The sequence below is a fragment of the Falco cherrug genome, chromosome 4 (genome assembly GCF_023634085.1).
Source record: "Falco cherrug isolate bFalChe1 chromosome 4, bFalChe1.pri, whole genome shotgun sequence".
Lineage (NCBI taxonomy): Eukaryota > Metazoa > Chordata > Aves > Falconiformes > Falconidae > Falco > Falco cherrug.
Window position 1 is genome coordinate 84,006,157 of NC_073700.1, and position 27,463 is coordinate 84,033,619.

Consider the following 27,463-nt stretch of genomic DNA (forward strand, 5'->3'; position numbering starts at 1 on the left):
GGAAATGTCTTAGAAGTGTTTTTGGTTGTTTATTTAAACTTTTTACTTTTTCATGTGTTCCCTTTACATGCTGTCAGGCCAAATGCTGCTCTCAGTCACGAAGGTTTAAATCCAGAATGACCCTATTATTATCAGCCACATGAAAGCCAGCTCCAGAGGCTAGAGATATGTCTTCAAGAGGACTAGGTGCAGGCTGTTTTGACATTTAACACCATCCTTCAAGAGTTGTCTTTCTTGTTACTGCTTAGTTATTTATGAGCAGATTTTCTACTATTATTAATTTGACAGTAGTCACTGTTCCTTTAACCAAACTGCAATGTTTTCATACTTACAAAATTCCTCCTCTTTACCCAAAGCCCTTTAATATTTTTATGGCAGCCAATTTTCTTATCCTACTTTCCTACAGCAATTCATCTCATTCAACAGAAGCCACAGCCCCACCTGTATGTTCATTTGAACTGAAGATAGACCTAAAATTTCACATAGAAAAAAAGTGAATTTAAATTCTCCAAGGATTTTTAAATGATTCTTGAGACAAATTACATTCAAATGAAGCACTGAAAGTTTAACAAATAAATAAATTATCCTAAAGGAAGCTTTGAAGAAGTTTGAAACTGGTGCTAGACTGGCATAATTTAATCCATTTCTATAGTGCTCAGTAGCTCTCCAGCTCTTCTGTACTGTCAGCTTCTCCAACCAATTAGTATCATAACACTATAATCATGAAATTAATATTATTATTTTTATCAGAAATACTTTGGAAAATTCACTTTTGGTCCTATGACTGAAATTATTAAGATTTACTCTTTTTTATGATCCTAGCGAGTGCAACACATGCAAAAGAAAAAGTAATGTCACTCATCAGACTTTCCAGATGTAAAAATCAGTAGCCAACTTTCATTTGTAGCTTGTTAGAATGTAGCAAGAATCTTAATTAACATAGGGCTATGTGGTGCAATACAGGCAAATCTTTTTCTCTTTCTTTCTTTCTTTCTTCTTTCTTTCTTTCTTTCTTTCTTTCTTTCTTTCTTTCTTTCTTTCTTTCTTTCTTTCTTTCTTTCTTTCTTTCTTTCTTTCTCTCTCTTTCTTTCTTTCTTTCTTTCTTTTCCTTCCTTCCTTCCTTCCTTCCTTCCTTCCTTCCTCCCTTTCTGTCCTTCCTGTCCTTCCTGTCCTTCACCTTCCCTTTTTTCTTTCCAAAGCAGAAAAAAGGCCAAGGTCTTTTTTTTCTAGTTATATATTCAAATGGAAAGGCAGGTTAAGATTTTACCACTTCTGCTGTGAGCAATAAAAAGTTTACTCATTTATATAGCCTGAAGGTCTGGAACAGTTTGTATTTACTCATTATTTCATTTCTACCAGCACCCCATTTTTTGATTAAACATTTTCAGCTTGCTTTTTCATCTTTGCTGTCTCATGACTCCTATGCTCTCCTTTCCTTGAGAATGTTAAAGGACTTGTCTAATGGCTGACAACTGCAAGCTTTCCCATTTTTCTATTGTGGACTTCCATGTGTCAAAACATTCAGAAATAAAGACTTTATCTCTGACTATTTGGATTTAGATTAAGTGTTTGCTTAAGAAAGAAATCCTTGTTTCCATCATGTTCTTGAGATGCACTAATCCCACTGGTTCCCCAGTCCTGCAGAGATAACCACCAAAAAAATGGGACTTCAAAAGCAATTATTCCTATATAAAAACCAGAGGCAATACTGACACCTTTAAGGGATTGTTTCATAGCAGGAGGAGCATTTCAGTGGGACCATGAATTTAGCTGGACGGTGTTTGGCAAAGCATTGACTGCTTCCTTTTATTCAAGCTTTTTTCAAAGTGAGCTAGACCATAAGACTAAGAGCAAGGACTTACTCAAAATGCACATTCTGCTTTATGATTTTCATTTTAACTATACCTCCTAAGCACACAATATGTTCTCTCACCTTACTGAGCATGGCACAAAGCCACATGGACCACACAGGCAATACTCTTGGGGGAATTCACTGCTGTGTGCTCAGGTCCCAGAGCTCAGCTATGTTGTCTGTGGGTACTCTGCAGCACAGGCAATCGTTTTATGACTTACATTCATGGTGAGTGCCCTTTATTGAGACTGTCTCATGGCGATCTGAGATAGTGGACACTGAGTTTGCTTTACCAGCACATTTTTTCAAAGAGCAGATATGGTTCAAGTCAAGGTATTGCAGAGGCTCAACAGCCTCTAGCAGGATTCATTTCTAAGAATTGTTAGTCAAGCTAAGCCTAAGTATTTGATAAACCAGACAAATCAAGTACAACTTCCAGAAGCATTCATCGAAAGTTGCTGAAATCCTGAAGAAGTCAAATTAAAAATTACCTGTTCTGTTGTGCTTCATCACAGACAAAACCTTCAATGGGCTTTGTTCATTATACCACAAGTATTCATTATTTTTGCAGTGCAGTGGGCATGCATTTTCTTACCAAAGAACTTATTTTTCAGTCTCAGCATTTCCATTTTGACATTAGAAAAATATACAACCAAAATCTATAAGACTTTGATTAAATGTTGATACAGCTGATTCCAACACAGCCAAAGCCAGTGACCATACATGGAATCTAAACAACAGCTAGTAATTACAGTGTCAAAGGCATGTATACACTGTGTGTTATGTTTCATTGTCTGGCATGCAAATATAGACTTGGTTTCCTTTGCACTATTTCCAAAGTATAAAGAAAGCTAACCAGAGAGTTCTGTTTCGTTTACACAAAAGAACAAGGTTCAATCATGTTTGATAAGTTGCAAATTACTGGTAATACCACAAGTGTTGTTACAGCTGCTAAGAGTGGTCAGGAGGATGTACAAAATACAGCAACGGCATGAATCAAAAGAAAAAGTCTAAACAATTTTGAATGATAGTGTATAATACTTCTAACTTTAACTTGGTGCAAGGGCTTCTCAGCAGCATCTCGGGCAGTGGTGAGATACGTGGACTAAGTTGCCACGTATATATTTGAAATTCTGTGCTTTGGCAGACTCCCCACTGACTTGGCTCCTAAGAGAAGCAGTGGGTGCAAAAGGGAAAGAAAGAATAAAACTCCAGTGACATAGGAGACCCCTGCACTTCTTCAATAAAGGCATTTTTAAAGTATCAGCTTAGTCATGTGCCTGTGGAGATTTCCACATCTGAGCACATCCTTTTCATTGCATCTCTAAATATGATACATTTGTCAAGGTCTTCAGGTAGAACCTGTCTGTTTTCTGCAGAATGAGGATGCTGAAAGCCTCACCTGGGGTGGAACAGGTCTCAGAAAGGGGGCAGGATTTGGGAGGCTGTGTAAAAAAGTGCATGCAATACAAGTCCGAGATTTTCCCTTTCTAAATCTGCAGACATTCTGACACAGCAGATGAAGTTCCCTTGCACAGGGAAAACCTGAACTAGTATCTTGCTCTATTCTGTGCATGACTTTCCTGGAAAAGTGCGCTGGGAATCTGGAAGTCCCTTTGGGAATACCTCCGACCATGAGACAGAAGAGTTGCTGCTCTGTGGAACACTGCTGTCTCCTTTCAGGGTGAATCAGCCTCCTTGTCTGTGATTACATGGGCTCCTCTTTTGAAATACTGGAAGGCTATTGGAAGGATGTACTCACCAGGGCCATACTTAACTGTAAAAAATGGAACCAGGAGCTGGATTGTATACATTGATTTCCCTAGATGCAGTACTTTGATGGTGGTGGTTCTCTTTTCACTTTATGTTTGCATAATGTCTCATTAGGTTTAGGTGTTATTTTCTATTTGCTACATTTTAAAATAATGTGAAATTATCAACAGTGAAAAACACAGACTTATCTGGCTCCATCCAATACAACAGAAAAAGAAACTATTCCAGGAAAACTAAGTATCAGTAAAACCAATGCAAATACTGTAATGTGCTTTAACTACTGTGAAAATATTCCAAAACTTCTGCCTAGGGTTCAGCTTTCAATACCCAAGTGGGACAGTACTGGACCTATGTTTTGTTCATAGCTGGGAGTATATATGAGGAAGGAAGGAGAGGAAGGAAGGAAGGAAGGAAGGAAGGAAGGAAGGAAGGAAGGAGGGAGGGAAGGAAGGAAGGAAGGAAGGAAGGAAGGAAGGAAGGAAGGAAGGAAGGAATTCTGAAAAGTAGGACTAGGAAAAGTCTGTGTTTGCACAGAAATGAGTATAGTTTCTTTATGCCATGCCAATTAGAATCAAGAAAATGCAAGGAAATAATTGGGTTTTTTATGAGGAAAATAGTGAAAAACTTTCCTTATTAAAGAAAAAAAATTAGAAGACTGAAAAGCATAACAACTAGAGAATGAATAGCTGCAAAGCAAGCTGACACCACATTTATCTGCAATATCTCATGATTTTTAAAGCTATCACAATACTGGGGGACAGGGAGAGGATAATGCTTGTTTCCGAATATGAGAGGTTGGCAAACCTGTGAATGCATCCCAGGAGTGCTGGGTATTATTCATACATAATTCATACATCAGATGACTTTGATACTCCTAAACCTTCACGTAATTACAATACACAGGACTCTGCATTTTTAAGCAAACCCTTTCTTCTGTAGTGCTGCCTCTTCAGTCACGATGTGTTCCACAACTGGAACAGCTTGCGCTGGGTTAGCCCCCTGGGAAAGTTCTAATTTACAAAACCCTGTTTAGAAAAATCAAATCTATTTAAAGGCATTACATTATAAACATAAACTCCCTAATGAGCTGTAGTGAAATGGCTCTAGGCTATAACTTGCAAAGTTCAAATGATTTAGCTGTTTTCTGCCATGTATTATTTTCATTTAATCTGCATCACAAGGACTGTAAAGAGTCCAGCTGTTCAAAGTGAGTCTTAAAGATTCCTGCCAAATGCAAAGGCTTGTCCAATTGTTTCCTTCTTTACTGTGTTTGGTTGAAGACTTATTAATTGATAGATCAAATGTTTCCGAAGTTAAAAAAAAAAAAAGAAAGTAAACTTTCTAACAGAAATGCAGATGCTAAGAAAGATTGCACTTAAAAAATAGGAAATTAGAGGTCACAGGCTCACTAGAAAAGAAGAAATGAAGTAAAGAAGGAAAGAAGCAATGAGGAAGAGAAGGAAGGAAGGAAGGAAAAAGAAATCCACCAAACATTCACATGCTTGTGCCCTGGTGTAGTAGAACAATCTGTACTTTCATGTTCAGCTCTTCTTCCTTTTGGGACCAAGGGTGTACCCTGAAGATGTGAATAGCCTCTCTCTTACCATCTTCTGGCTGCAATGTAGTTTCTTACCTATACCTGCATGAGAAGCAGTATGGTGTCTACATGGCAATTAACTTCTACTGTGTTGAGCTTTTTCTAGGAGACATTTGAGGAATCCCACCTATCATCTTTGGTTAGAAGCAGGGCTGGAGGAAGTGATGAAGGACACACAGGTACTTCCAGAAGAAATGCAGTGTTAGATGGAGAATGGACCCATGACTAATAGGCGTTTCCTACCATTCTTTCAGAGACCCTTCTCCTGTTAAATGCAGGCCTTGGCTTGCCTCAGGTTAGCTTTAAGTAATGGAAATATCCAGTTTTGAGAGATTTATTACATAATTCTGTAATAAAAAGCTAGAATATACCATCAGCACTCTGTACCGTTGATTACCTGCTCTTTTCAACACTTACTTTCAGCATCCAGAAAATGCAAATCTGTACCTGTTACAGGATTTGGGATTTTGGTCTGGTCAAAATCACTTGACATGTTTAAACATTAAAAAGTAATATTCTGAAATGTGTAAATGTTAAAACCACAACTTCCATGTAGAAAGGGAGAATAAATATAACAGACCTGGTGTGTTTAATAAATGAAATGGTATAATGTTAACTGGAAGAAGTGGATTGCATTCATTTAACTGCTTCCTATTTTAAGTAATTGTTAGAAAAACATTGTATGCTGGTGGGCTTTAGAATGCCCTTATCAAAAGCAAGTATAAGGACACAATTTTGACTTTTTATTTTAACTTCTTATTAATAGAAAGGTCTGGTTTGTGCAAAAATTCCCTCTACTTATGGTAAGGCATTGTATTGGAACTGGCAACACAGCTTCAGATGGTAAACTTTGGGAGAAGATGGGTCAGTTAAAGAAGTGATGAAGTAAAAATCGTGGTTCCATTTTTCAGCTCAATTGAAAACCTTGTAACAGAGCCCCATGGTGAAGGCAAATACAATAGTACTGATGTTTAAGCTGCATAAGGATTGTTTTATGTTGCTAGAGTGGTGTAAAAGGATGAGCCATGAATGAGGATCCAATCCAAGATATACAGCAATATGTATTCCTTACAAAAGAAATTAATTCATTTGCCTGATCTTCACCTATTTTCTTTGGTTGTTGGCCTACAATTTCAACATGCAGCAAGCATATGTAAAAGCTCTTTAGTTCTGGTGACACAAAACCCAGTCCTGAGTAGACTACAAATATAAATGAGTTTGGTGTTCCCATCACAATCCTGGAAAGGAAAAAAAAAAGGGGGGGATTCACCACAAAACCACTATGCAGCTCAACAAAATGTGCCATTCTGCTTTTAAGTCTGTTGGGCATATTACATATCAGTACTGATTTGAGGGCCAGATTGTTAGCTATAGCTCAGGAGCATACTGTGCCATTTCAGCTGCAGGGCACAAAGGCAGCTTTAAGCCAAGTTTGCACTCCCCCTCTGCTAACACTTAAGAGATCCCTTTCCAAATTTCCCTCTTGGCATAATTTAAAATATTCTGAGGGGTCAACAGCTCTAGGTAGTCGAGCCAGAGCCCAAGGATGAGTTGTGCATGAGAAAACCTGAGGCACACTCTACCCTTTGGTTGCAAGAGGTAGCTTTAAAACCACTCTATTACATCATGAATACAGTAGCAATGTAGCATTTGGAACAACTTCTGATTTAAAAATTGAGGATTCCTCTACCCACTCCTCCAGTGACTTGCCAAGCAGGAATTAGCATAGCTCTGCAAAGACAGAGAAGCACAAAGGTACCTCAGTGTCCTTGAGATTCAGACTTGAGGTCTAGACATTAGGGAGGCTGGGTATTGCATGGTTTTCCTGCCAGTTTGATTAACTTCTTGCTTTCAAGAGGACTATATTCACACTTGCCAAGGCAAAATTGGACTGTATGCTTCACTGTAGTGTTGCACCAAAATACAGAAGCTCAATTTTAATGAGCCTGCTTGGGTACACAAACAGAATTTGATGTCCCTTAATTATCAGACCTGGCTTTTCCCACATAAAATTAGCCCATGCAGTGTTCCACTGCTACTAGTACTTGAGCCAGCTCTGCTGTAACGTAATATAGACCTTAGACTGTAAGAGCTTCCGTGACCTGCTTCCAGCTGATGTAAATCAATATAGTTCCACTGAGGTAAATTAATAATTGAAACCTTCAGCTCATGAGCTGAGCTGCAGTGCTTTGACCAAGCAATCAGTCTTTACTTCTATTTATTTGGTTAGAATCAGGCAGTGCTAATGAGATTATAGCCTGGAGATTAGGAAATGCCTTTTCAGAAAGGTATATTGCATTGAAGAGAGACGACTGACAGGCTAACCATACACAATGTCAGTGGACACACTGACTAATTTCATCAAATTAATGAACTGCAGACTACTCGACATGTGATCCAGATAACATTGTACAATAGCAGTGGCCACAGAAAAAACAATACATCTAAAACAACAAAGTAAGGAGTTGGTCTCTAATTTGTGGTGTTGTGCAGATATGGACATGTTCATATTTACTCAAATGCACTTACACAAACAAATGTTAATCACAGATTTTTGTTACCTCTTCATGTAAATACACTGTTGTTTCTAACTTTATCCTCCCAGGAAAAAGATGTCTGCTATGTTGTTTTTCCATTTCCCATCTGGTATGCTTCTAGGGGTACAACTGTGTAGACTTTGGAAGAGTGTTGCTCGCTCTACTGTCATCACTGGACACGCGATGCAGTTATAGAACCCATCCTCTTTTATCCAGTTACACAGATTGGAAGTGACTAATAATTACAAGATCAAAAACTCTCAAGGTTTCATCTCCCTCTTCTGTGGTACAAATGGTTTTGGAACTAGTGAGAATGGAGATTTTGATACTTCATGAAGATAAAACCTGAAAGAAAATTAGGATCAAAGAGTCTATAAGTGAGATATATCAGTTTATAGCTGTTGAAGAGCTTGCCTCTGAGTTCCTGACATCTTCCAGTCTCAGGCAGAAATGAGTACGTACTTCCAGTACTTTATGGAGAGGATAGCAAACTCAATAACCCTTAGAATGACAAATGTGTGAAAAGAACTTCTAAGAAGTAACATACCAGTATAATGAAAATCACTGCAATGTTTCCCATGGGCAAAAGGTGCAGTTCAAACAAGATCATACTATATAATGTAACCAAGTGAAGTTCAAGACAAAATAATTTCTTCCTCCCTCTAACATTAGGTCTGAGTAAGGTGAAACACATTTGAATTATTACAGTGGTCATCATGATTGTCACCCTCTAGAAAGTTAGTAGTGGAATAACAACTACGCTACAGCTCCATTTGGCCATGACTTCAGAAGAAGCGTTGTGGCTTGTGGAGATATTTATCTGGCTATTCTTTAATGGCTGAGATGACCCAGTTAAGTAATATGCTGACTGTCCTGCTGACCTTCTTAATTTAGTCTATCATCACGTTTCCAGCAGTTCCCACACAGCTCATACTTGCTCATCATCTACAGTGAACCCCTTCCTGCTGCAAGGTGCTTCCTGCAGGTACTAATGCATAGTGAGGTATCCTAGCTCTTACATCTGCAATTCACTCACTCATCATCACCACCAGCTCAGCCTAAGGTTTTGTGAAAGAGTTGATGAAATTGCCCTTAGCTACAACCTAGCCGTAACTCACTTAGTAAACCTAGTAAGTGTGTGAGAGACAGGGCATGTGTTAATCTTACAAGTCTCTTCAGTGGTTCTAGCACTTTTCAGAACTGATAAACATTGCCATTTACCCTGTCAAAACACATCTTGTGTTTTGAGCTTCTTGAAACTTGTGGCCAGAGTTTCACAGTGTTAATACCCCCTGAAATACAAATGCCAAACAAACAGCTGCTAAGTTAAGAAGGGAATTATTTGCTAGTGAGACAGAGTGAGGACTACGAACCCTAGGAGGAAACACATTCACTGTTAAAAAATGTATTTTGGTTTTGAAGGGCTAAGTTTATGAAAAATTTCTGATATTGGACCACCAAACTCATCTATTTCCGTTCAGTAGATGATGTGTATCAGGATTGTGTGACAGGACTAAGCAGAAATAATTTTAAAAGAGAATATCCACCAGCTATGCCTACTGTGTGTGGCAGGATGATCCCGAAGATTTGAAGCTAAAACAACTGCAATTCTTGTGCTGTAGAAGTGCCCATACTGCTGGCTGAGGAACCACCTTCAGTTCACCCTTAAAGCAGCTCCACAGACATGCTCACCTGCAGTGTGGACGGCTTCAAGCCTCCATCTGCCTCAGCTACCCCTGAGGTGCTAATACTGCGGCAAGGACAACTTCAGGCTTCTTCTTGCCCAAAGTCCCTCTAATCTCTCTTTCCCTCTCCGCACAGAGAGCAGAGGCAGCCAGTTCTGTGTCTTTGCCCCAGAATTTATGTCAAGTGCTGTCTGGTACAAGGGAAGTGTACCTTTCTCTACCCAGACTCCTTCACATCAACATTGCCAGGACAGAACAACCTCCAATATTTGACACTGTCTTTACCTCAATTCTAAGATTCTTTACATTCTATCAGGGCAGTGTAAAGAGGTCATAGCTGAAATTTGTGAGAAAGGACTTAGTTTTGCATGTGTCCTGAAAGTCTGGTGTTCTCCATGTTCACTAAAAGTTAGCCAAAATACAAAAGGCAGTGATTTTAAATCCTGCCTAACCCATATGAGCCACAGGTGCCCTTGCAGGCCTTGCCCCGTGTTGGTGTGTGCTGTAGGAAAGGGGTAGGAAGGAGGCAGAGAACAGACCAGACAGAGGTTGAATCAGGTTACCAGGGTGGGTGCACTCCAGGGAAGGGGATTTAGTGCTGCCTGCCAGGGTGCTTGTAGCACAGAACTTATTCCAAAGACGACTGCTTCTAATTTTCAATAAGACCTACTCAAAGGAGTTTTGAAAATAAATTAGCAACATGATACTGCAGTATGCAGAGCTGGTGTAAACCTTCAGTGTCAGCTGATTTTGTTGAATGTGTAGTGAAAGAAACAAATAAAAAAGAACTAGTTAACATCTACTGAAAAATAAATCTTTGACAAGTAATTTGAGCCAGCATAACTTTAGTCAGCAGGAAAACAGGAAAAGTCATTATTTGCCAAAACAAATCTTTAAAAATCTGATAATGTTTAGGAAATAAACAGCTCAATCAACAGACTTAAAAAAGTTCAGGCAATTTTCTTGCCTGAGAAGATGTTGGGCAATGTCAAGTAGAGCCACACAAGGTGCTGCTGCTGTGAAAAGACATCCCCTAGGACATCCCCATGCTCTAATTGCTCTTAGAGAAACGTGTTTCATGGAGACTGTGACTGTGTATGTGCAGTGCACACCCCCTGCACACCCAGTTAGCTGTTTGGCATCTGCATCATTGAACCAAAGGCTTTGACTTCACCTCTGAATTTTTACATGAGATAAGATATTTATTCTGTTGTGAAGTTCATGCTGTAATCCATTTACTTTTAATAAGTTAAGTCAATTGTAAATTATATGATATAAATGATGATTGCAGTTAAATGAAGGCAGTATCCTTTACTACTGTATGAATCAACAGTAGAGGAGTCACAAGGGATTCTGTTTCTAATTAAGCTCTGATTTTAGCCAAAGGCTTTCAGTAGTTTTTGCCTTTTTTTTTTATTTTAATTCCACCCAGCACCTGCTAGATAACAGAAAAGACTAAACCCACATTCTAAAACTCTTTAATCAATGAATAAACTAGCAAAAAGACATGAAGTCCTGAAATCGCTCTCCAATCAGAATATCTGTTGCTAGCAAAGCAGAACTATTTGCTCGTGCCTCAGGCTCAGGAGGAAGAGGAAACCTTCTGGTCTTGTCTTTTATTTGGGCATGACTGTGATCAAAGAAAGAAGATATTAGTCAGTTTTCCTGAGACATTTTGTAAGAATAAAGAGGTATGGCTTTCAAAATATGGCGTGAAGTTCTTATCTTATATATCAGCCAGGGCAGATGAGAATTTTGGACTGCAAATTTCCAGGGAAGGAAATGGCATGAAGCAGAGCAAAGAGAGCTGGGTAAAGGACCACCATTCTCTTCCTCTGTGCCACTTAACATTTGATTTTTTTCACATTCTCATTTTGCCTGGAATGTTTGTAAAAAGCATTCAAAACACTGGATTTAATAACCTTTATGTTTCTAGATTTTATTGGGTGAATTCTAGACCCATGGTTATAGGAGGTGAAAGGTTACTGGAACTGGAAGTGCAAATTCCCAGTCCCCTTTGTCTTGTTAATTAAAAGTGGAGGGTTGGATAGCAGGGAAAAAAGCTCTCTATTATGTTGTAGCAAGTGATTCCTAAAAACAAATGTACCTATTGTGCACAGGAAAACTGAAAGACAGCTTTGTGGTTGCAGTTCTCTAGACAGAATTATGTTTATGACTTAAAAATCCTTATATACAGATTCTGAGGCTTATCAGATGACAAAGAATAATACAATCCCCATTACCCTATGCTGCATATGTGAAGGACAAATTTCAAAGCCAAAACAGTATAAGATTATATACTGCAAGCCATTAAACAGGGCCTTTTGGCATGCAATTTCAGATGAACTAATTGCATCCAACAGCCAGAGGGGAAGGAAAATAGATACCAAAGGATTCATGACAATAAAGCAGGATGCAGAGACATTTGTTACTCCACTGGGCCTAGTGAAAGCTTACAGTATATCTCAGTACAATTGTTCTCAGGACCTTTTGTCATTTTGTTTTATAAATCCTGGGTGCTGGTCAGATGCAGGGGCTTTGGAGAGGGGAACCTGCAAGCATATAGATAATCACAAGAAAAATTCAGCTTAAACTTCATGTATGTTGTGCTCCATAGTATTTACAATAGCAGCAATCTCTTTTCATGACAGCATGTTTTGCAAATCCAGAGAGATAAACTTTCTCAGCTATTTATAAATCAGATGCTTACATTATGATCTCCTGCCAGTAACTCCAGTCACTGTTGAACTTTGCTGTGTTCAGTTAAACAAATCTTTTTGTTACTGTAGTGCCAAAGGTGAGAAAAATATACCGGAATCCTGTAGAGAAGATGTAATAGCTCTTTGTGGCTGGGATAGTGATGTCCTGCCACTGTTAGGGTAAAGGGAAGTCAGACACCTTAGTCTGAACACAGCTAGGAGCCAACACTCACAGATTCTGTCTTAGATCTGCCACTAACTTGCTGTGTGGTCTTGGAAGAGAGTTTTGCCTTGAAAAAATGAAATTAATATTTTCTCTCCACTCTTCAAGAGTCTGGTGATCCTCTATTGGATAATAGATGTAATTAAGAGAATTGTTATTAGTATTTTTCCAGCTTCCTTATTTTATTTTTGCTATTCATTGTACAATTATTAGAATTATTAACAAGAAGCAAGCTGGATTTCATAGCCTTTGGGAAACATACCACAACAAAAAAGAAAAAAAATTCTTTGCTCTTCAGAGTATCCCTGGTTTTGAAGAAGCAAAATTTTCTGTACTCTTCTCAAGGTAGAAAATGCATGCTTAGCATAAGTGAATAATTTGTAATGAATAATTTCTATGTTGAATAACACTTTATTTTAATTCCCACAACTTGTCTACGTGAGAAGATCACAGATAACCTAATGGGGCTTTTGGGACCTTTTTGCTGAGCAATTTACACAATTCTTGGGCTGTTTGTCATTTCTGGGCAGTTCTTTTGATGTGTTTGTAAGACCACTCATCTTTGATCAGGTTACAGGTCCATTTAGTTCAGTGGCCAGTGTTTCACAGTAGCCAAAAGTGGATAATTAGTAAAGCATGTAAGAGGAAAACTTATTCACCAGATTCTGCTAACAGCTTCCAACAGTTTGTGGCTCAGGTACATATCTTTAAGGATGACAGCTACCTTAGAAATCATACAAAACATGGTTAATATTTTTATCCAGACTATCCAGCAGTTATAACATATAAAAGTGTATAGTAAAGTATGAGAAAGGGAAAGATATATGTAGTGTTAAGCCACAAGTGCAGTGTATAGCCAGAAGTTAGTCAGTACACATTGTTATGATAACACTTTTCCTTGTTAACTACCTGTGAACCTTAACTCATCTTCCCTGCCCACACACACACGCACACAAACATAAATTCTATCTCTTTGAATCTCTCTCTCCCTCATATAAATAGAAAAATATGTTGAAATTCAAGACTAAGAGAAGTAAAAGTAGAAAACCCTGCAGAAATACATGCTATTACAATCACAATGGAAATATAGCAGCCACAAAAAAGAAGGAAGTTCTGTATCTTCAATAACATAGGTGGTGAGAATGTGAATACATGAACTAAATATCATTCATCAGTCAGTACTAAGGACTACACACTCAGATTGCTTTAAAAGCAGGAAGGTTGTAACTGGACCAGTAACTGGACATAGGTGACAAGGTAGGATATGGCCAATTTTTAAAGTATTCCCATGTTTCAGTAACTTAGAACTGGGGCCTGCCTTCTCCTAGTGCTCAGATTGCCACAAGATGCAAGGCTGGGCTGAGTTCTGAGCACTTGAAATCACCAGTGTCATTGTGCTATGCTCAAATCGCTCAACATCCTCTGTGCACCTAGCAGTCTTCTCAAAGTCTTCCATCAACAAGCCACATATATCTTCACTTCAGAGGCAGAGGAAAAGGATCCTTCCCCCCAAAGTACCCTTGTGTCTACTAGAAGACACATTGAGCTGCAGCTGTTCGTGCTTAAGTTTAATCTTCTGCTTCACCTCGAACTTCCACTGTCTGAAAGGAAGGTCTTGCAAACATCTGTAGTAATCATAAAACCCATGACTGTTTTCCTAGACATCATTCATCTCCTATAGTTCAAGAGGAACGGTTGTAATGCAAAAGTGCCTCAGAAGACCATTTCCTATCACGTATCTAAAGGTAAGGAGAAAGAGGCAGCAAGGGATCAAGAAATAAGGTACTGAATGCCAATGTCATTAATACCTGTATTGATGAAGATAGAGTAGTTTTAATTGTAGCTAGAGGCTTGTGTAGGCAAACTCCCTCCCTTAACCCTGGTGCCTGACAGAGTACATGCTCTGCCATTGGGCATGTATGGCCCAGCAATTCACAACCCAATGGAAACACAGGGACTCGACTTTGACAAAAACTTTGCTAAGATATGCAAGGGGAAGGGCAGTCTGCTAATGAAATTCTGCTTGTGTTTTCCTGGTCTCCCTTTGCTTGTGTGCTGCCCAGGAACACACACAGAAGTACAGAGTTTTCTCTAGTGCTACAGCACTGATGTGATCAAACGCAGGAGGCCTGATGTCCAGTTCTTGTTCTGCCCTTGGCCTGATGGGTGTCTCTGAACAACCCGTATTTTTTTCTCATTGCCTTAGTTTTGCCATTTCTAACATGAGGAGAATAACATATCACTTTCAAACTTCCTTACACATGCTCATAAGAGAAGAAGATATGCTAAAGGCCACATACTCATGTCTGGCTTCATAGAGCTAAATATTGCAAGAAAGGATGAAATCATGTGGGTTTAAGCAACAATAGAATTAATCCATTGACTGTTTAAATGCATGAGAGATGCAAACAAACAAAAACACCCATGCTCAAACAGAAGATTCTGTGCAACTTGAGTAATATTTTCTCTAAATTTCAGTTTTCTACTGTTGTTTTCCACTGGCATTGATGTAATGAATGTTATCAAAATATTCTGATTGACAAACTTAAGAAATCGTGAACTATGAAGCATGAACTATGTTTGGGGACAATCCATATGTTAGTATTTCCAATTATGAGACCACAGCATGCCAGAAACAAATGGAAAATTATTGTAATCAAATCCTTCAAAATTGTTAGGCCTTTTAACGAACAGTTTAATGTGACATGAAATTACCTTAAGACTGAAAAGTTTTGAGAGGCAATGGAAAGCATAGGATGACTTTAGTTCAATTTAACACTGATGAAGCACTTTAAGGACTTCTCTACTGAAATACCATGACTATGAACATACAATTATAAAATCTTAAACAATGATTCTGAATCCTAATACTGATACTTTTATTGAAAATAACATTTGACTGCTCATAAATATTTTGAAAAGTCATAAGCAGCTAGTCAAAACTGACCTATGTGCAGTATAATTTCTCTGCAGTTGTCAAACTCATGCTACAAGCCTGCCTTAGGTTCCTCCAAAATATTGTAAATGTTCTTCAGACTACAAGTTTTAGCTTTATTTAGGGTGCCCAGGAAACCAGAACTTTTCTGCTGTTCTAGTGCCTTATGTGACAGCCTAGGATGCCCACCTGAGAGGGACGCGTGGCAGAGTCTTTTAGTCACTACTTTCTACGGAGGGAACATACAGTATTTCTCATTACCCAGAAGATTAGGAGAACTCTGTGAGGATACACACACATATATGTAACCCTCTGCAAACATAAATGGCTGTTGTATTTCTGAGAGTTCTGAATATTCGTACTTCAAATGTATATGCTTGCCTTCCTCTACAAGTCCTATTTAACAATGCTTGCAAACCCTCAACTTCATTTAGCCTTCCAGGATGAAGCGGTTAGGCGTGTCTGTATTGTCATGAGACTGGAAAAGATTTAGTTTCATTTGACAAAGTTTTATTTTCCAAAAGAGAATCTAATCTGTTGCATATCATCAGCCAGTTGGGGTGCTGTCTAAGGAAAATTGAAATACTTCAAAACAGAAACATCAAAAGACTTTGAAACAAAAACACTTTCTCCTAATCTTGCATCCAGGGTATGTACTGACTTTGCAGAATCACTACAATTGATTCTAAATGGTGTATGAAATGAGTAATCCCTGCCTAGAGACTACAACTAGTGCATGCAATCACTGGTTAGCTGTGAAATGTGCTGTAATATTATGCTTAGGCATGTCCAGAAAAAAAGCCCACACCATTCCCAGCATTTCTAGCCATTTTTTATTTTCTCTGTTTTCTGCTATTACTACTACTCCACCCCTATGCCTGTGCCTTCACTGCAGGGCTAGTCAATTCTCCAGTTTCCCAGTTTCTTCAAAAAGCAACCATGATGGTCAGGTACAACTCACAGGTGTTTCCAATGGGCTGGAAATGCAGTTCTGTTGTGAAAATGTCATGAAAATACAGACAGGTATAGTATTCTTTCATTCAAAGGCCCTAGCAGTATTTTATTATAAGTGTCTACATTACACTAGTTTTTGCTTTGGTCCCTGATTAGTGAAGAATTATGTTCCCCATGCAGCACCAATTAGAGCAACTAGTCTACGAAGAATTCTATGTGCTCTGCTAACATTGTACAAATCAACTCCTGTTAACCTTGGTGGGAGTAGTCACACACATAAGCTTTTGAAGAATTAGGATTTGAAGTATGTACTTCGACACAGATGAAAGGACGTGGGGCCAAATGAATGACTATTTAAAGTTCTTCTCATACTAAAATCTTAATAGTTGGCTGACTTAATGGGTATGGATGGCACAAAATGAATTCTAGGTTACCCATCCACTTTAAGAAAAAAGATGGAGCAAGTTATTCCCACTCAGATCAGAAAATAGGTATTACTGTAGTCTTTTTCTCTAAACATAGAATCAAACATCAGTATTCACTCATAAATAAAACTTGCATTAACTATCCTGCTCAAAGCTAAATTGATGTGAAAGTGATATGCAGTAAAATATTGAACCATAATTTCCACACACCAAATTAGCCAAATTTGGACTCATTTATTATACGGACTTCCTGTGTCTGAAATTAGAGATTCCAAAGATTTGCACAGTTCTTCCAGGGATTCCATATGCTGTGTAATCAGAAAGCCTGTAGCAGAGCAGGTAAGATGGTCAGCACCTCCTTAGAGTGGTAAATAAGATCTGTCAGGCTAGCTTTGATGAGATCAAGCTTTGGCAAAATATGTTCAGTAGGAAACAAAACATTTTACAAAAAATGTTTTGTGTTTGAAGAGAGCCTTTGTCAGAAATGCAGGCTGGTTATCAGCCAGGAGATAGAGAAGCACACACCGCCACCACACAAGTGCTGCATAGCTCAACAGCCATACAGAGTTGCTGTGTGCAGCGTACCCAGAAAAACCCCCACAACCTTCCATTTCCTGAATGAGGAGGGCGAAGGCAAAGAGCTGTGCCTTAAATGAGGTAGAGCAGATACTTGAATCTCTGTGCTCCACATCCTAAGCTGGTGACCTATCCCCTCAGTTACAACATAAGCATACACAAGTTTGTTCTTGTAAAAAAGTTCAAGTCTTTGTATATCAGTAGGAAGACAAAAACCAAAACAATCAAGGCACCATAGTTGTTATAGAAATTAATTTCTCACCCATGCCACCCAAGTGCCTTCCTATACCACCACCAACACTCAGTAATGCTTAGGGATTGGTGGTATGGTTTGCACCTACATTTAGTTAACAGATTTCAAGGTGCTTTGCGTAGTTTGTGGAGGAGCGTAAAGGCATGTGTTGATAGACCATATGGTTTTGTACTGGAGCTCAAGATCCCTGAATGGATTCTTAAAATAACAACTTGACAGTGTAATAACTGTTAACCAACAGTGTAGCAAGGGAGCATGCTTAATGAAAATGTGAATACATCCACAGAGAGTTCCCTTTAATCCTGCCTTGAAAATGAATTTTTAAATGAGCTTCCAAGTCATTGATAATGTTCTTAAATTTCACTCCAGTGACTCTTTAGTTCCTAAAGAAATGGCTTTAGTTCTAGGCATGTGGAAAATACTTGCTTTTACTTGATGGTTATAGAAAATATTGGCAATGGTTCTATACATAAAGTAATCCTTAAACGATTCTTGTTAAAAAAAGCGAAAAAGAATAACGGAAAAAAGCAGAAACGCCACCAAGTGCATGACTAACTGCCAAACACACCGGCTCCCCAAATAGCATGGTTGCCTGTTACGTCAGCTGTTGTGAGGACCCTGCTTAGAGATGGACAGAGCTAGAAATGTGAAACAGCAGTGTGTGTTAATGTATGGCATCAAGAATGATAAATTGTATAGAGCATAGGAACACAGTCAAGGCCATAGTGCAGGCAAGAGCTTATCTTGTGGTCATGGAAAAGCACTCCCTTTCTGCAGTGTACAGAAATCATCCCCAAAACTATGCTTCCTTTTACTCAATATGAAAAAGCTGAGTGCCTGCAGCAGGGCTGCTCTGAGTACAGCGCACTCTGAAGGTGACTAAGAGCCCCATCAGATACAGAAACACAAGCCAAGAAAAAATAAACAAAAATCAGATTTGCCAAAACCAAGTCCACATTCCCCCTAGCAACTCATGATCGTTGTTTTCCTTCTTTTCATCTTCACCTAATGAATCATACAATCTCCCATAAGGTGATGGTTAATTAGGAGGTCACAGAGGAAAAGTACCTGTATGGTGAAAGAAGCAGAGGTTTTCCAAGACCATGGACAGGGAGGAAAGTGTAGCTTATCTGGGACATGCCTGTAGCATGGGCGTTCCAGCAACACTTTCTGAGATTCAAGGGTGAGGAGCAGGAGGCTGCAGTGCACCAACAAAACACCTACAGGAACATTTTCAGTATGCCAGAATCAGGTGATGCACACCTACAAAGTGGTACTATTCACGCCAGCAGCAAATGATTTATCTCAGGTCTTCAGTGCAGCCACAGAACAAACAGTACAGCCTGCTACGTTACTGGTGGCTTAGGAAGGAGAGTTCCTAAAAAGGACAGGGCAATACCTTAAGTGCATCAATGCCAAGAGCAAAGATCAAGTGTGTGTTGACATGCCTGATCATAATTATCCATGCAAGAATGAACAGGGGTGGCACAGAAAAAAAGAGTGCAACATGTTTAGAGCACCCTATAGGGCAAAAGGAACTGTCAGTGTTATACTGAATTATGCATTATACAAAGCAGACTCTCTAGCTGTAAAAACATTGTCATTTAGGTTTTAATACGGAAGTAAAACACCTACTATATTTGTGTTCATTTCTGACCAAATAGTGCTTCTCTGACATCTGCAGCAACAATTTCTTGTCGGAAGGCTAAGGTTAATGTGATTTTCCTACCAGAGTTCACTGTTTTGCAGTGCTGTAAAGCCACAAGAAACCAGTCGAAGCAGCTTCTGAGTGGAAGTAGATACACCATGTTTGCATTCAGTTAGGGAGATACTCACACTGCTTAATTTCAGGAACTTGGTTGCTTAGTTCAAAGGCCAGTCTTGTCTTTTGTTGAGAAAGAGGTGCTTTTACAAAGTCCCAGAGAAATGAACCTAGGTGTTCTCAGTCTCTTCCTGGAGGAGCCCCTCTTTCCTCACTGACTACCACGATATTCTCAAGAACTACCAAGCCCTGTGAAGCATAGCTGGGAACCTGCTATGATACTTGGACTATTTTATTTATTCTTGTATATAAAGCTAAAGAAACTACACTCATTTGGAGAAATAACATTAGAAAAAATGTTTAAGGATTTAAACATATAAACTTTTATTTCAAAATAAAACCAACTCAGATATCTTTTGCTCTTTGTTCTATTTTCTGAGTCTTGTACGTATTTTTGCTATTGCTTTTCATTAAATTTCTCTTTATGCCCTTGTTCCCTGCTTATCTGGCAGCCATCCCAGTATAGGGCTGTTGCTGTGACGTGTGTAGAGGTTGCTGTGAGTGTCCATTTGTGCTGGCACTGAAGGCACATGGCACCCCTGAGACAGCATCGTTTGCAGGACAGCTGCAGTCCCTTATTAGTAAGCACTTGATAAAGTATTCTCCTTAAAAAAAACCAACATGGACAATTATTTCTTTTGTTGCCTGTTAAACTGACAAACCAGGGAGAATTCTCCCAGGGGTATCTATGGAGACTGAAATGGGAATCAGGAGATGACGCGCCAGCTTAAGCCACAGAAGGACGTGCTGCAGCAGGTCAGAGGTGATGTGTAAGCCCAAGTCATGCAGAGACAGCCCGTGTCCCCCAGGCCAGAATGAAGCTCTCTGGCCACTGACCTACCCTCATTTGCTGTTCCTCCTGCTGAAAGGATGATTTTCTTCTTTTGTTTCAGTGAAGGTTATTTGTTTTAACAGCCTGCGATTCAAGTAAATGTCTGCTGTGTTTTAATGAGAAATTTTCTAAAAGATGTTTTAGGACAAGAGCACCCCATGTGATTTAAAGGTGCCAAATAGTAACAGATTGATTTAAGCAATGGTAAATCAGCAATAATCTCACTAAAAAATCTATATCCTAGTCCTTCTTCTTTTGGACCCGATTTCTCTACAGTAAGGAAAGAAATCCTGTCCTGGAAATAACATTGCTGCCAGGGAGTAAACTTCACCTACCTTAGCCCTGTGCCTTTGGCCGGTGGTATGCAGACAACCCGTGGTCACAGAGGTACATCTGAGGAGGTGAAGAGCAGTAAATGTGAAAAGAAAGACATCAGTAAGCTAAAAGTCTCTATACTAGTATCTGCATCTCTACTGGAATATTGTCAAATGGAGACATGTATCAAGAAGGTTGGGAGCCACAGCCTTCTGTCTTTCTGCTTTCACGAACATTTACCATGTTCAATCCCTGAAATCTGAGTACTATATTTTACAGTTGACATGCAGATAGTGGAAAGAGTTTAAACCAAATGTAAAGGGGCCACTGGATTCCAATAAAAACATATCTTACTTTTTCAAGAGCAGACAAGTAAAGACTTCCCATATCTAGCCTTTCTGACTGGAAACAGGACCCAGCTTTCACATTTTTGTGATCCTATGTCTGGCACATACTACCAAAGTCTGTAATGTTTTTATCCCTACGGTTAAAATATATCAATCCCCAGAGGTGATTCAAAACAGGGCTGTCTTGGTAAGGAACTACAGGTTATTCCAAAATCTGACAAAAAAGGCACCATACTTTTGCCACAATCTTCAAAATAATAAGCAGTTTTACAAAATACAGTTTTCCTTTTTGAAGGCTGAGTCGTCTTGGCCAGAGTTACATGCTAAAATGAGAGTCTAAGGTGCCTTTCTTGGCTCTGCCATTGGCTCACTCTTCACCTTCTAGCAAGCCGTTTAATTTTTCTATGCTTTCATCTTCTCCATCTGTGGATTCCAAATATTAACTATTTATAGTATTTACTTAGTAAAACACAAGAAAATCTGGTCTAAAGATTGTGGTCTAAACTTCCTTGTGTAAAAAAAAAAAAAGGCCTGGCATTCAAACTAGTCACAATGAAGCCACAGCAGCAAAACAGCAGCAGCTTAGATGAGATGCTCACATCCCCAAAAAGATTTGACGTAAAAGATGAAATTTCTCACAAAAAAATGCCGTGGCTCCCCTTCTGCCATTGCCCTGTGAGAAGACCACTTGGATGAGGAAACACAGAGCCCACATCCCTATTTGATTCAAACTTCAGTAACTGGTATCTCAAACCATTATTACTGTGGAGTAATTTTATCCACAGAAGTTTGCAGAAAATCTTTTTGTTCTCTGCAATATAGAATGAAATCAAAAGGCTTTCTGCTAGTTTATATACATGCTTTCATCAAATCCTCTGTGTTTTCTTTTTTTAGCTTCAAGCCAGCATAACTCCCAACAACAGCTACAGAATGGCACATACCCTTTACAAAGAGTTTCTAATGCTCCAGGTTTTCAGCTAGAGAATGCAGAGGTTAAAAAAAAAAAAAGGCAAATACTATAAAAGAAATCAGGAGTCAAATTCAAAAACATAGAAACCAAGCCATAAACAAAACCAGAGCCAGATACCACAAAGCCAAAAGGAATCCAAACAACATCCTTCAAAACGTTTGCATGTTTATGAATTTGAAAGGTGTGAAATAGCTGAAACTGAAATCTGAATAACATTAAACAGAACTAACTCTAAAAGCAACATGTTAATTTACCTTTGAAAAGAAATATAAATGCTGAAAGATACGATAAGCGATATTTTTCTTTGTACAGATGTTAGGAGAGCTGCCTTAGAGTGTGCCGGGTGATGAACAGGCTGTTGCTGTATCACAAATCCAGCCATCACCCTGGCTCCTTAGAGCATTGCCCAGCTTAAACCGAAGCTTTTCCATGCTATCAGCCACAACTAGGGAGAGTTTATTTTAGCACAGCTATTAAAAGAAGAAAGGTGAATGGTAGTTTCTTGGCTCCCTTTTTTACAGAGAAGAAGTAGGTCATTTTATACCACTCAGAGCCTAGTTCACCCCTCTATAGTCAGCAGAGGAAGGAGGTCATCTCATCCAAAAGCCTTTTGAAATTGCTTCCATGACTGACTCCGTCATGGGGCCTGTTTCCCTTCAGTAGTGCTGAGGAGAGCCTGGGCTGGCAGGGCTGAACGCCAACGCCAGGCTGCCATGGCGGGGTATACCAAGTCCCTGGAGCACGGCCATGTCCCCCCGAGCGCACAGCCCCGGCTGCACCTCGGGACCACTCTGCTCCTGGCAAGTGCAGGCAGCTGCCAAGGCTCAGTGAAGTGCTGGAGGAAGTAAAAATGCCCCAGCTGCCTCCTTTGCTTAAGCTGTCGAAAGCCAGGCTGGCTTTTGCTGTCAGGAGAGGGACTGGGGAAGGAGAAACCAGCCCCACCACTAGCAGGCACCCTGGGTCTCCTTTCCTCTGGGGATAGGGAGGACGAGCAGGTGTGCACGCGCGTTCAGTGCTGCTTAGCCCACTCTGATCCTTGAGTTTTGTCTTCATTAAACAAGGAAACGACTATTTGTTTCTTAGGCATGGCAGCTGGACTACGATGATTGAATTCAAAGGGAATTACATGGCGGTAGGCTTACACCTATAGATAACCAATATTCATATGCAAATATCCTATATTTGCATACTATATATGGAGTACATATGGATTTTTTTTTCCAAGAAATTTGTTTATTTGACAAAGAAAATCTGTTCTAGGTTGATCAAAACTATCCATAATGTTTTTGCCAAGTGCAGTGAAGACTTTTGGCCAAAAAAGGTGGAGGTTTTTCCTTCTTATGTTACAATAATTCATTTCAGTTTATTTCAAAACAGAATGTTTTGTTTCAAAACAGTGATTTGAGATCAAAGTTGCCTAAATTCAATACAAAAATACAACAAAAACAAAATGAAATTAACAGACTCTAAACTAAAGCATTTTTTTTTGAGACTGAATGGCAAGGTTCATTTGACTTCAGATAAAGTTCGAGGAGGGGGGTTGCTTTTCCAGATCAAAAAAGAAACGAAACATCCATTAACTATTCACTCAGCCTTAATCTGGAGTTTTGGTTCAGCTTTTTTTGACAGAGTAGCCAGCTGCAGAGTTCAAATCCAAATTGGAAATTCTCCATGCTTTGGGGAGTAGGAGGAGAGAAGACAGGAGGAAGCAAGGGGGAGAGAAGGTGCTGGAAAAAACTAAAAATGACAAAGAGCAAAAGCCAAAAATAACCAGTCTGATTTAAAGGAGAACTGTGTCAGCACAGAATTTCCTTAGTGTTACCTTACATGAATAGCAGAAATCACTGATAAAACTTACACTGTCAAACATAGAATTTCAAACACAAAAGCATCATGCAGTGCCTTGAAAACTGCATAGGAATTATTTTAATTAATGGTAAATTAAATTAACTAAGTATAGCTACATTGTAAAAAATAATATTTTTGAAAAATAATTTTCAAAGAGGTAGAGATAATTAACACTTTCATGTTTTAATAGTAACAAACACTTTCATGTTTTTACCTGTTCTAAACTGATATAGACAAGAAAAACAAGTCATCTTCAGGCTTTTTGAAGGAATTGTTAATTAGCATGGTCATAATAATAATAAATGATTTCCTTTTAAAGGTATTTCTCTGTTCTATCTCTGGTTTTTAGGAATTATTTTTTGCTGTTCCAGCAGCTGCATTCCCTATCACACTTTGTCACATCATCAGTCATATGGCTACTGAAGTCAACTCCCCCTCAGCAGAAAGGGACACTTGTGAGTTTATATTACTGCCATAAATTCTTTGGCAGTAAATTTCTTAACAAATAATCCCATATTCTCCTGTATACAGTGCACAACCTGGCTAATAAAATGATTTCTACTTGGGGATTTGTGGAATGCCTCCATCTTCAGTCAAACATGTAGACAAAAGTATCTTGTAAAATGTACTGGAAAGTTCATAAGTTTTGGGGTTTGCAGGGAACACTCCACCTGGTGAGAAAAGCAGGTTTAAAAAAAAAAAAAAAAAAAGAAAAAAGTTCTCCAAGTTCACCAGGATCATGAGCCAAGGAAAACCTTAATTAGAGTCAATGTAGAAAATTGAGCAGTTAAGAGCTGGCCTTTTGGGGCTAGCAGCACTCGAAGAAATCAAATTATAAAATAATAAGTTATTTGTGATTCTGAGGTTTGCCTTGTGAATATGTTAGTTCATGCTTTGCGCAGCCTCCTGTCCCTGAACTTTTTATCTGGAGGTGCTTGAAATAAAGTATAGCACAAAGCTGTAAAGCTCCTTGCTGGTCTTTATCGCCCCAATTTGGGGCCATTTCTCATCTGCACTTCAGTTTCTTAATAATCTTTTGGCAGCGCAAACAGACTTCGAGCGGGTGTAATGAACTTTCTAAGCATGAAAATGAGAGTCACATCTTGCCTATGTGATAAATATCCCTCCTTTATTTTTTATCACCCTTCATACTCAAACTTAGTAGCCTCTTATAAGCAAGTGTTGAATTTGGCCCTCAGACTTTCTCACTGTCTTGGAGTCAGCTTACCTTTTTTTAGGATGGATGAATAGTGAGGAAAAACCATTTTTCTGACTTCTAAACCTAAATTGTGCATATGCTCCCGTTTCTTTCAGTTTTCTCATAAGTACATGCAGAAGCAAACTCTGGATCTTACAGCGGAGTCGTTTAAATGCTGAAAGAAATGCAGTTTATAGTCACATAAGCTACTTCATAGCGCACAAAAATCCTAGGTCAGCCAAAGGAGAAGCAACAACAGTACATGGCTTAGGAGGCAGTCTCATCAAATCAGATTAATGAAATTCCTAAAGAAATCATGACAGTAATCAGAGAATGAAGGAAAATTATTTCTCTATTATTCCTAGAGAAATAATAACAGTACTCACAGATGCAAGGACAAGAAGGGTAGGGATTCATCTCACTAAACCTTATATGTCTAAAAGCTGCCAAATTGTACATCTTCACCCCAGTATGTGAGTCTGCTGCAAAAACCTGGTGGTTTTGCCTACCAACCATTAGAAGTAATGATGAAGAACTGAGAGCAAGATGGTGTCAGGAGCAGCAGGGAGCCCTGAAAATGAGAAAAGCTTTGATTTGAGGTAAGGACAAGGAAGAAGCAGTTAATGAGACTTAAAGAGAAAATGGGATTATACAAAAAGACAAGTTTTAATTAAATGTGGCAGGAATATTTCAGATCTACCAAAAGCGGTGTTTAAAGTATGTGGGAAATATAGGAGGATCATCCATTTAAAAATGGAGGGGGAAATGCTGCTCTATTTTCCTTACAGTCCTTAAGTGAAATGAGTATCTGCAGCTTTGACTCAGCAAAGCAGATACTAAACTTCTGGTCAATGAGATTACCGATGACTGAAATTAAAAATGTTCCCAAGTACCTCACAAAACCTTTAATAAGGGTTTTGATAAAAGCAAACATTTCTGCAAAAAGGTAAATGTTCCTGCCAAGAGCCCGGCAGCATCAGAAATGGCAGGAAAGTCACAGAAGCACCTGCCCTTCGGTGCAACCAAATTTATTGCAGAGGCCAAACAAAGGCCAAGGATTTCATGGTCTCCCCTGCCCAGCTCTTCCAGGGCTTCAAATTACAGTGTTATTTTCTTGCTTTGTCAGCTTCATGAGGTCAAAAAATACCACTATGTCACGTAAACCCAGCACATGTCAGGAATGACCTCCCCCAAATATCAGTAAGCTGAGGAGAAAAGGGAGGTTCATTATCTCTCCGTCGGCAGCCCCGGCAAGCGGCTTGCTGCGGGTCTGAGCTCCAGCGCCTGCCCACCTCGCAGACACTGCAGGCTTGTTGCTGTCTGCTGGTGGCGGGTTACTGAGCATTCCTTGATGCAGCCCTGGAGTTTGCTTTGTTACCTTGGGGAATTCAGCTGTGCCAGTAAATTACAGTTTAAGGATGCCTGCCATTTAATTTAAAAAGAAGTCACTCATGCAATATAAATCTCTTTCTCCAATGAGGTATATTTTCTAAATAATTTTTTTTTTTTTCACCCCATGTCATTCAGAATAGAGTATGGCTGTTTGTGAGTTGAGTCCTAATCTCTCCAGATATTGGAACCTGTGTTTTTTAGCTGCCCGGCTACATTCAAGATCAGTTCACACATATGTCATCTGACACACACACTCCCCATGTTAACAGCACACAGACTGTCCACCCACCTGATTATAAAGAGGTACACCAAGATTTAATTTTTCACATCTTCAGTTGAAATGGGACCTGAAATAAGAGATGTAATTTTTAAAAACTCTGCATTACTGAAGTAGGATTTTTTCTTTTGTTTTTCTGAGTTTCTTTTTCTTTTTTCCTGTGTGAGAACAAATGCTATTATAAATCAAAATAGAGGCTCTTTTATTTTTCTTTGAGATGTCCAGTGTAACTCTTAAACAAATTACAGAAGAAGTAAAAATCTACCAAAAGAGTAAGTACATCAATAAATGTTTGTTACTCAGACTGTGATCTATGATCCACTTGTGGTCCACGCTACATCAGATGTTTGTCTGCAGAATGACTGCAAACAAATTAGAACAGAATGAAAGCAAAAATTACGTGCACAAAAGCAAACAAAAAGTGGTGGAAAACAAGGGTAATAAACTAACATTGAAAGGTTTACCATCACTTATATTTCATTGTAAACAAAAACTATTCCAGCACAGCATGAGTAAAAACAATGGCCACTTTATTGCAGAGGGAAAGAGGAAAGGCTTAGAAAAATAAGAAAAGCTCTGAAACAAACACCCCCCCCACACACACACATTAGAGCTGCTGATTTCTAGCAGTTATATCGCTCCCACCCTGGAAAGTGAAGAGCAGCTGTCCTTCAGGCAAGAGACTTCGAAGTACCAACTCTGAATCCTTCCCTGGGTGCCTCCAAGTGCATGAACTGGAGGTACGATTCTGCTGGGCACAGCGGTCTTGCATCCCCCTTCCCACAAAGCTGGCGTGCGGCTCTGGCTGTCCGGCTGGTGTGGCCCCTGGCGAGGTGTGCGGGGTGGCAGGGACCCGCTGCGCTCTGCCCGGGCACGGCAAGGGGCACCGGCACCATCCCGGGGCTGCGGGTCCGCAGAGCCCTGTCACACAAGTCTGGGGAGTTTTCCTCTGC

General features: G+C 39.3%; 1 long non-coding RNA gene across 8 annotated transcripts; it reads right to left on the bottom strand.

Annotated features, from left to right (window-relative positions):
• Positions 1–1,156: 1,156 nt before the first annotated feature.
• Positions 1,157–27,463, bottom strand: LOC129736036 (uncharacterized). 8 transcript variants are annotated; one of them, XR_008732196.1, is made up of 8 exons: positions 27,156–27,463; positions 26,523–26,580; positions 25,228–25,412; positions 24,872–25,016; positions 20,499–20,556; positions 20,173–20,247; positions 18,578–18,729; positions 1,157–8,104 (listed from the first exon to the last, which is right to left on the bottom strand). It is a non-coding gene; the product is annotated as an uncharacterized LOC129736036 (long non-coding RNA). The 8 variants fall into 8 exon arrangements; XR_008732194.1 differs by lacking the exon at positions 1,157–8,104 and adding an exon at positions 13,680–14,105; XR_008732193.1 differs by lacking the exon at positions 1,157–8,104 and adding an exon at positions 13,680–16,278.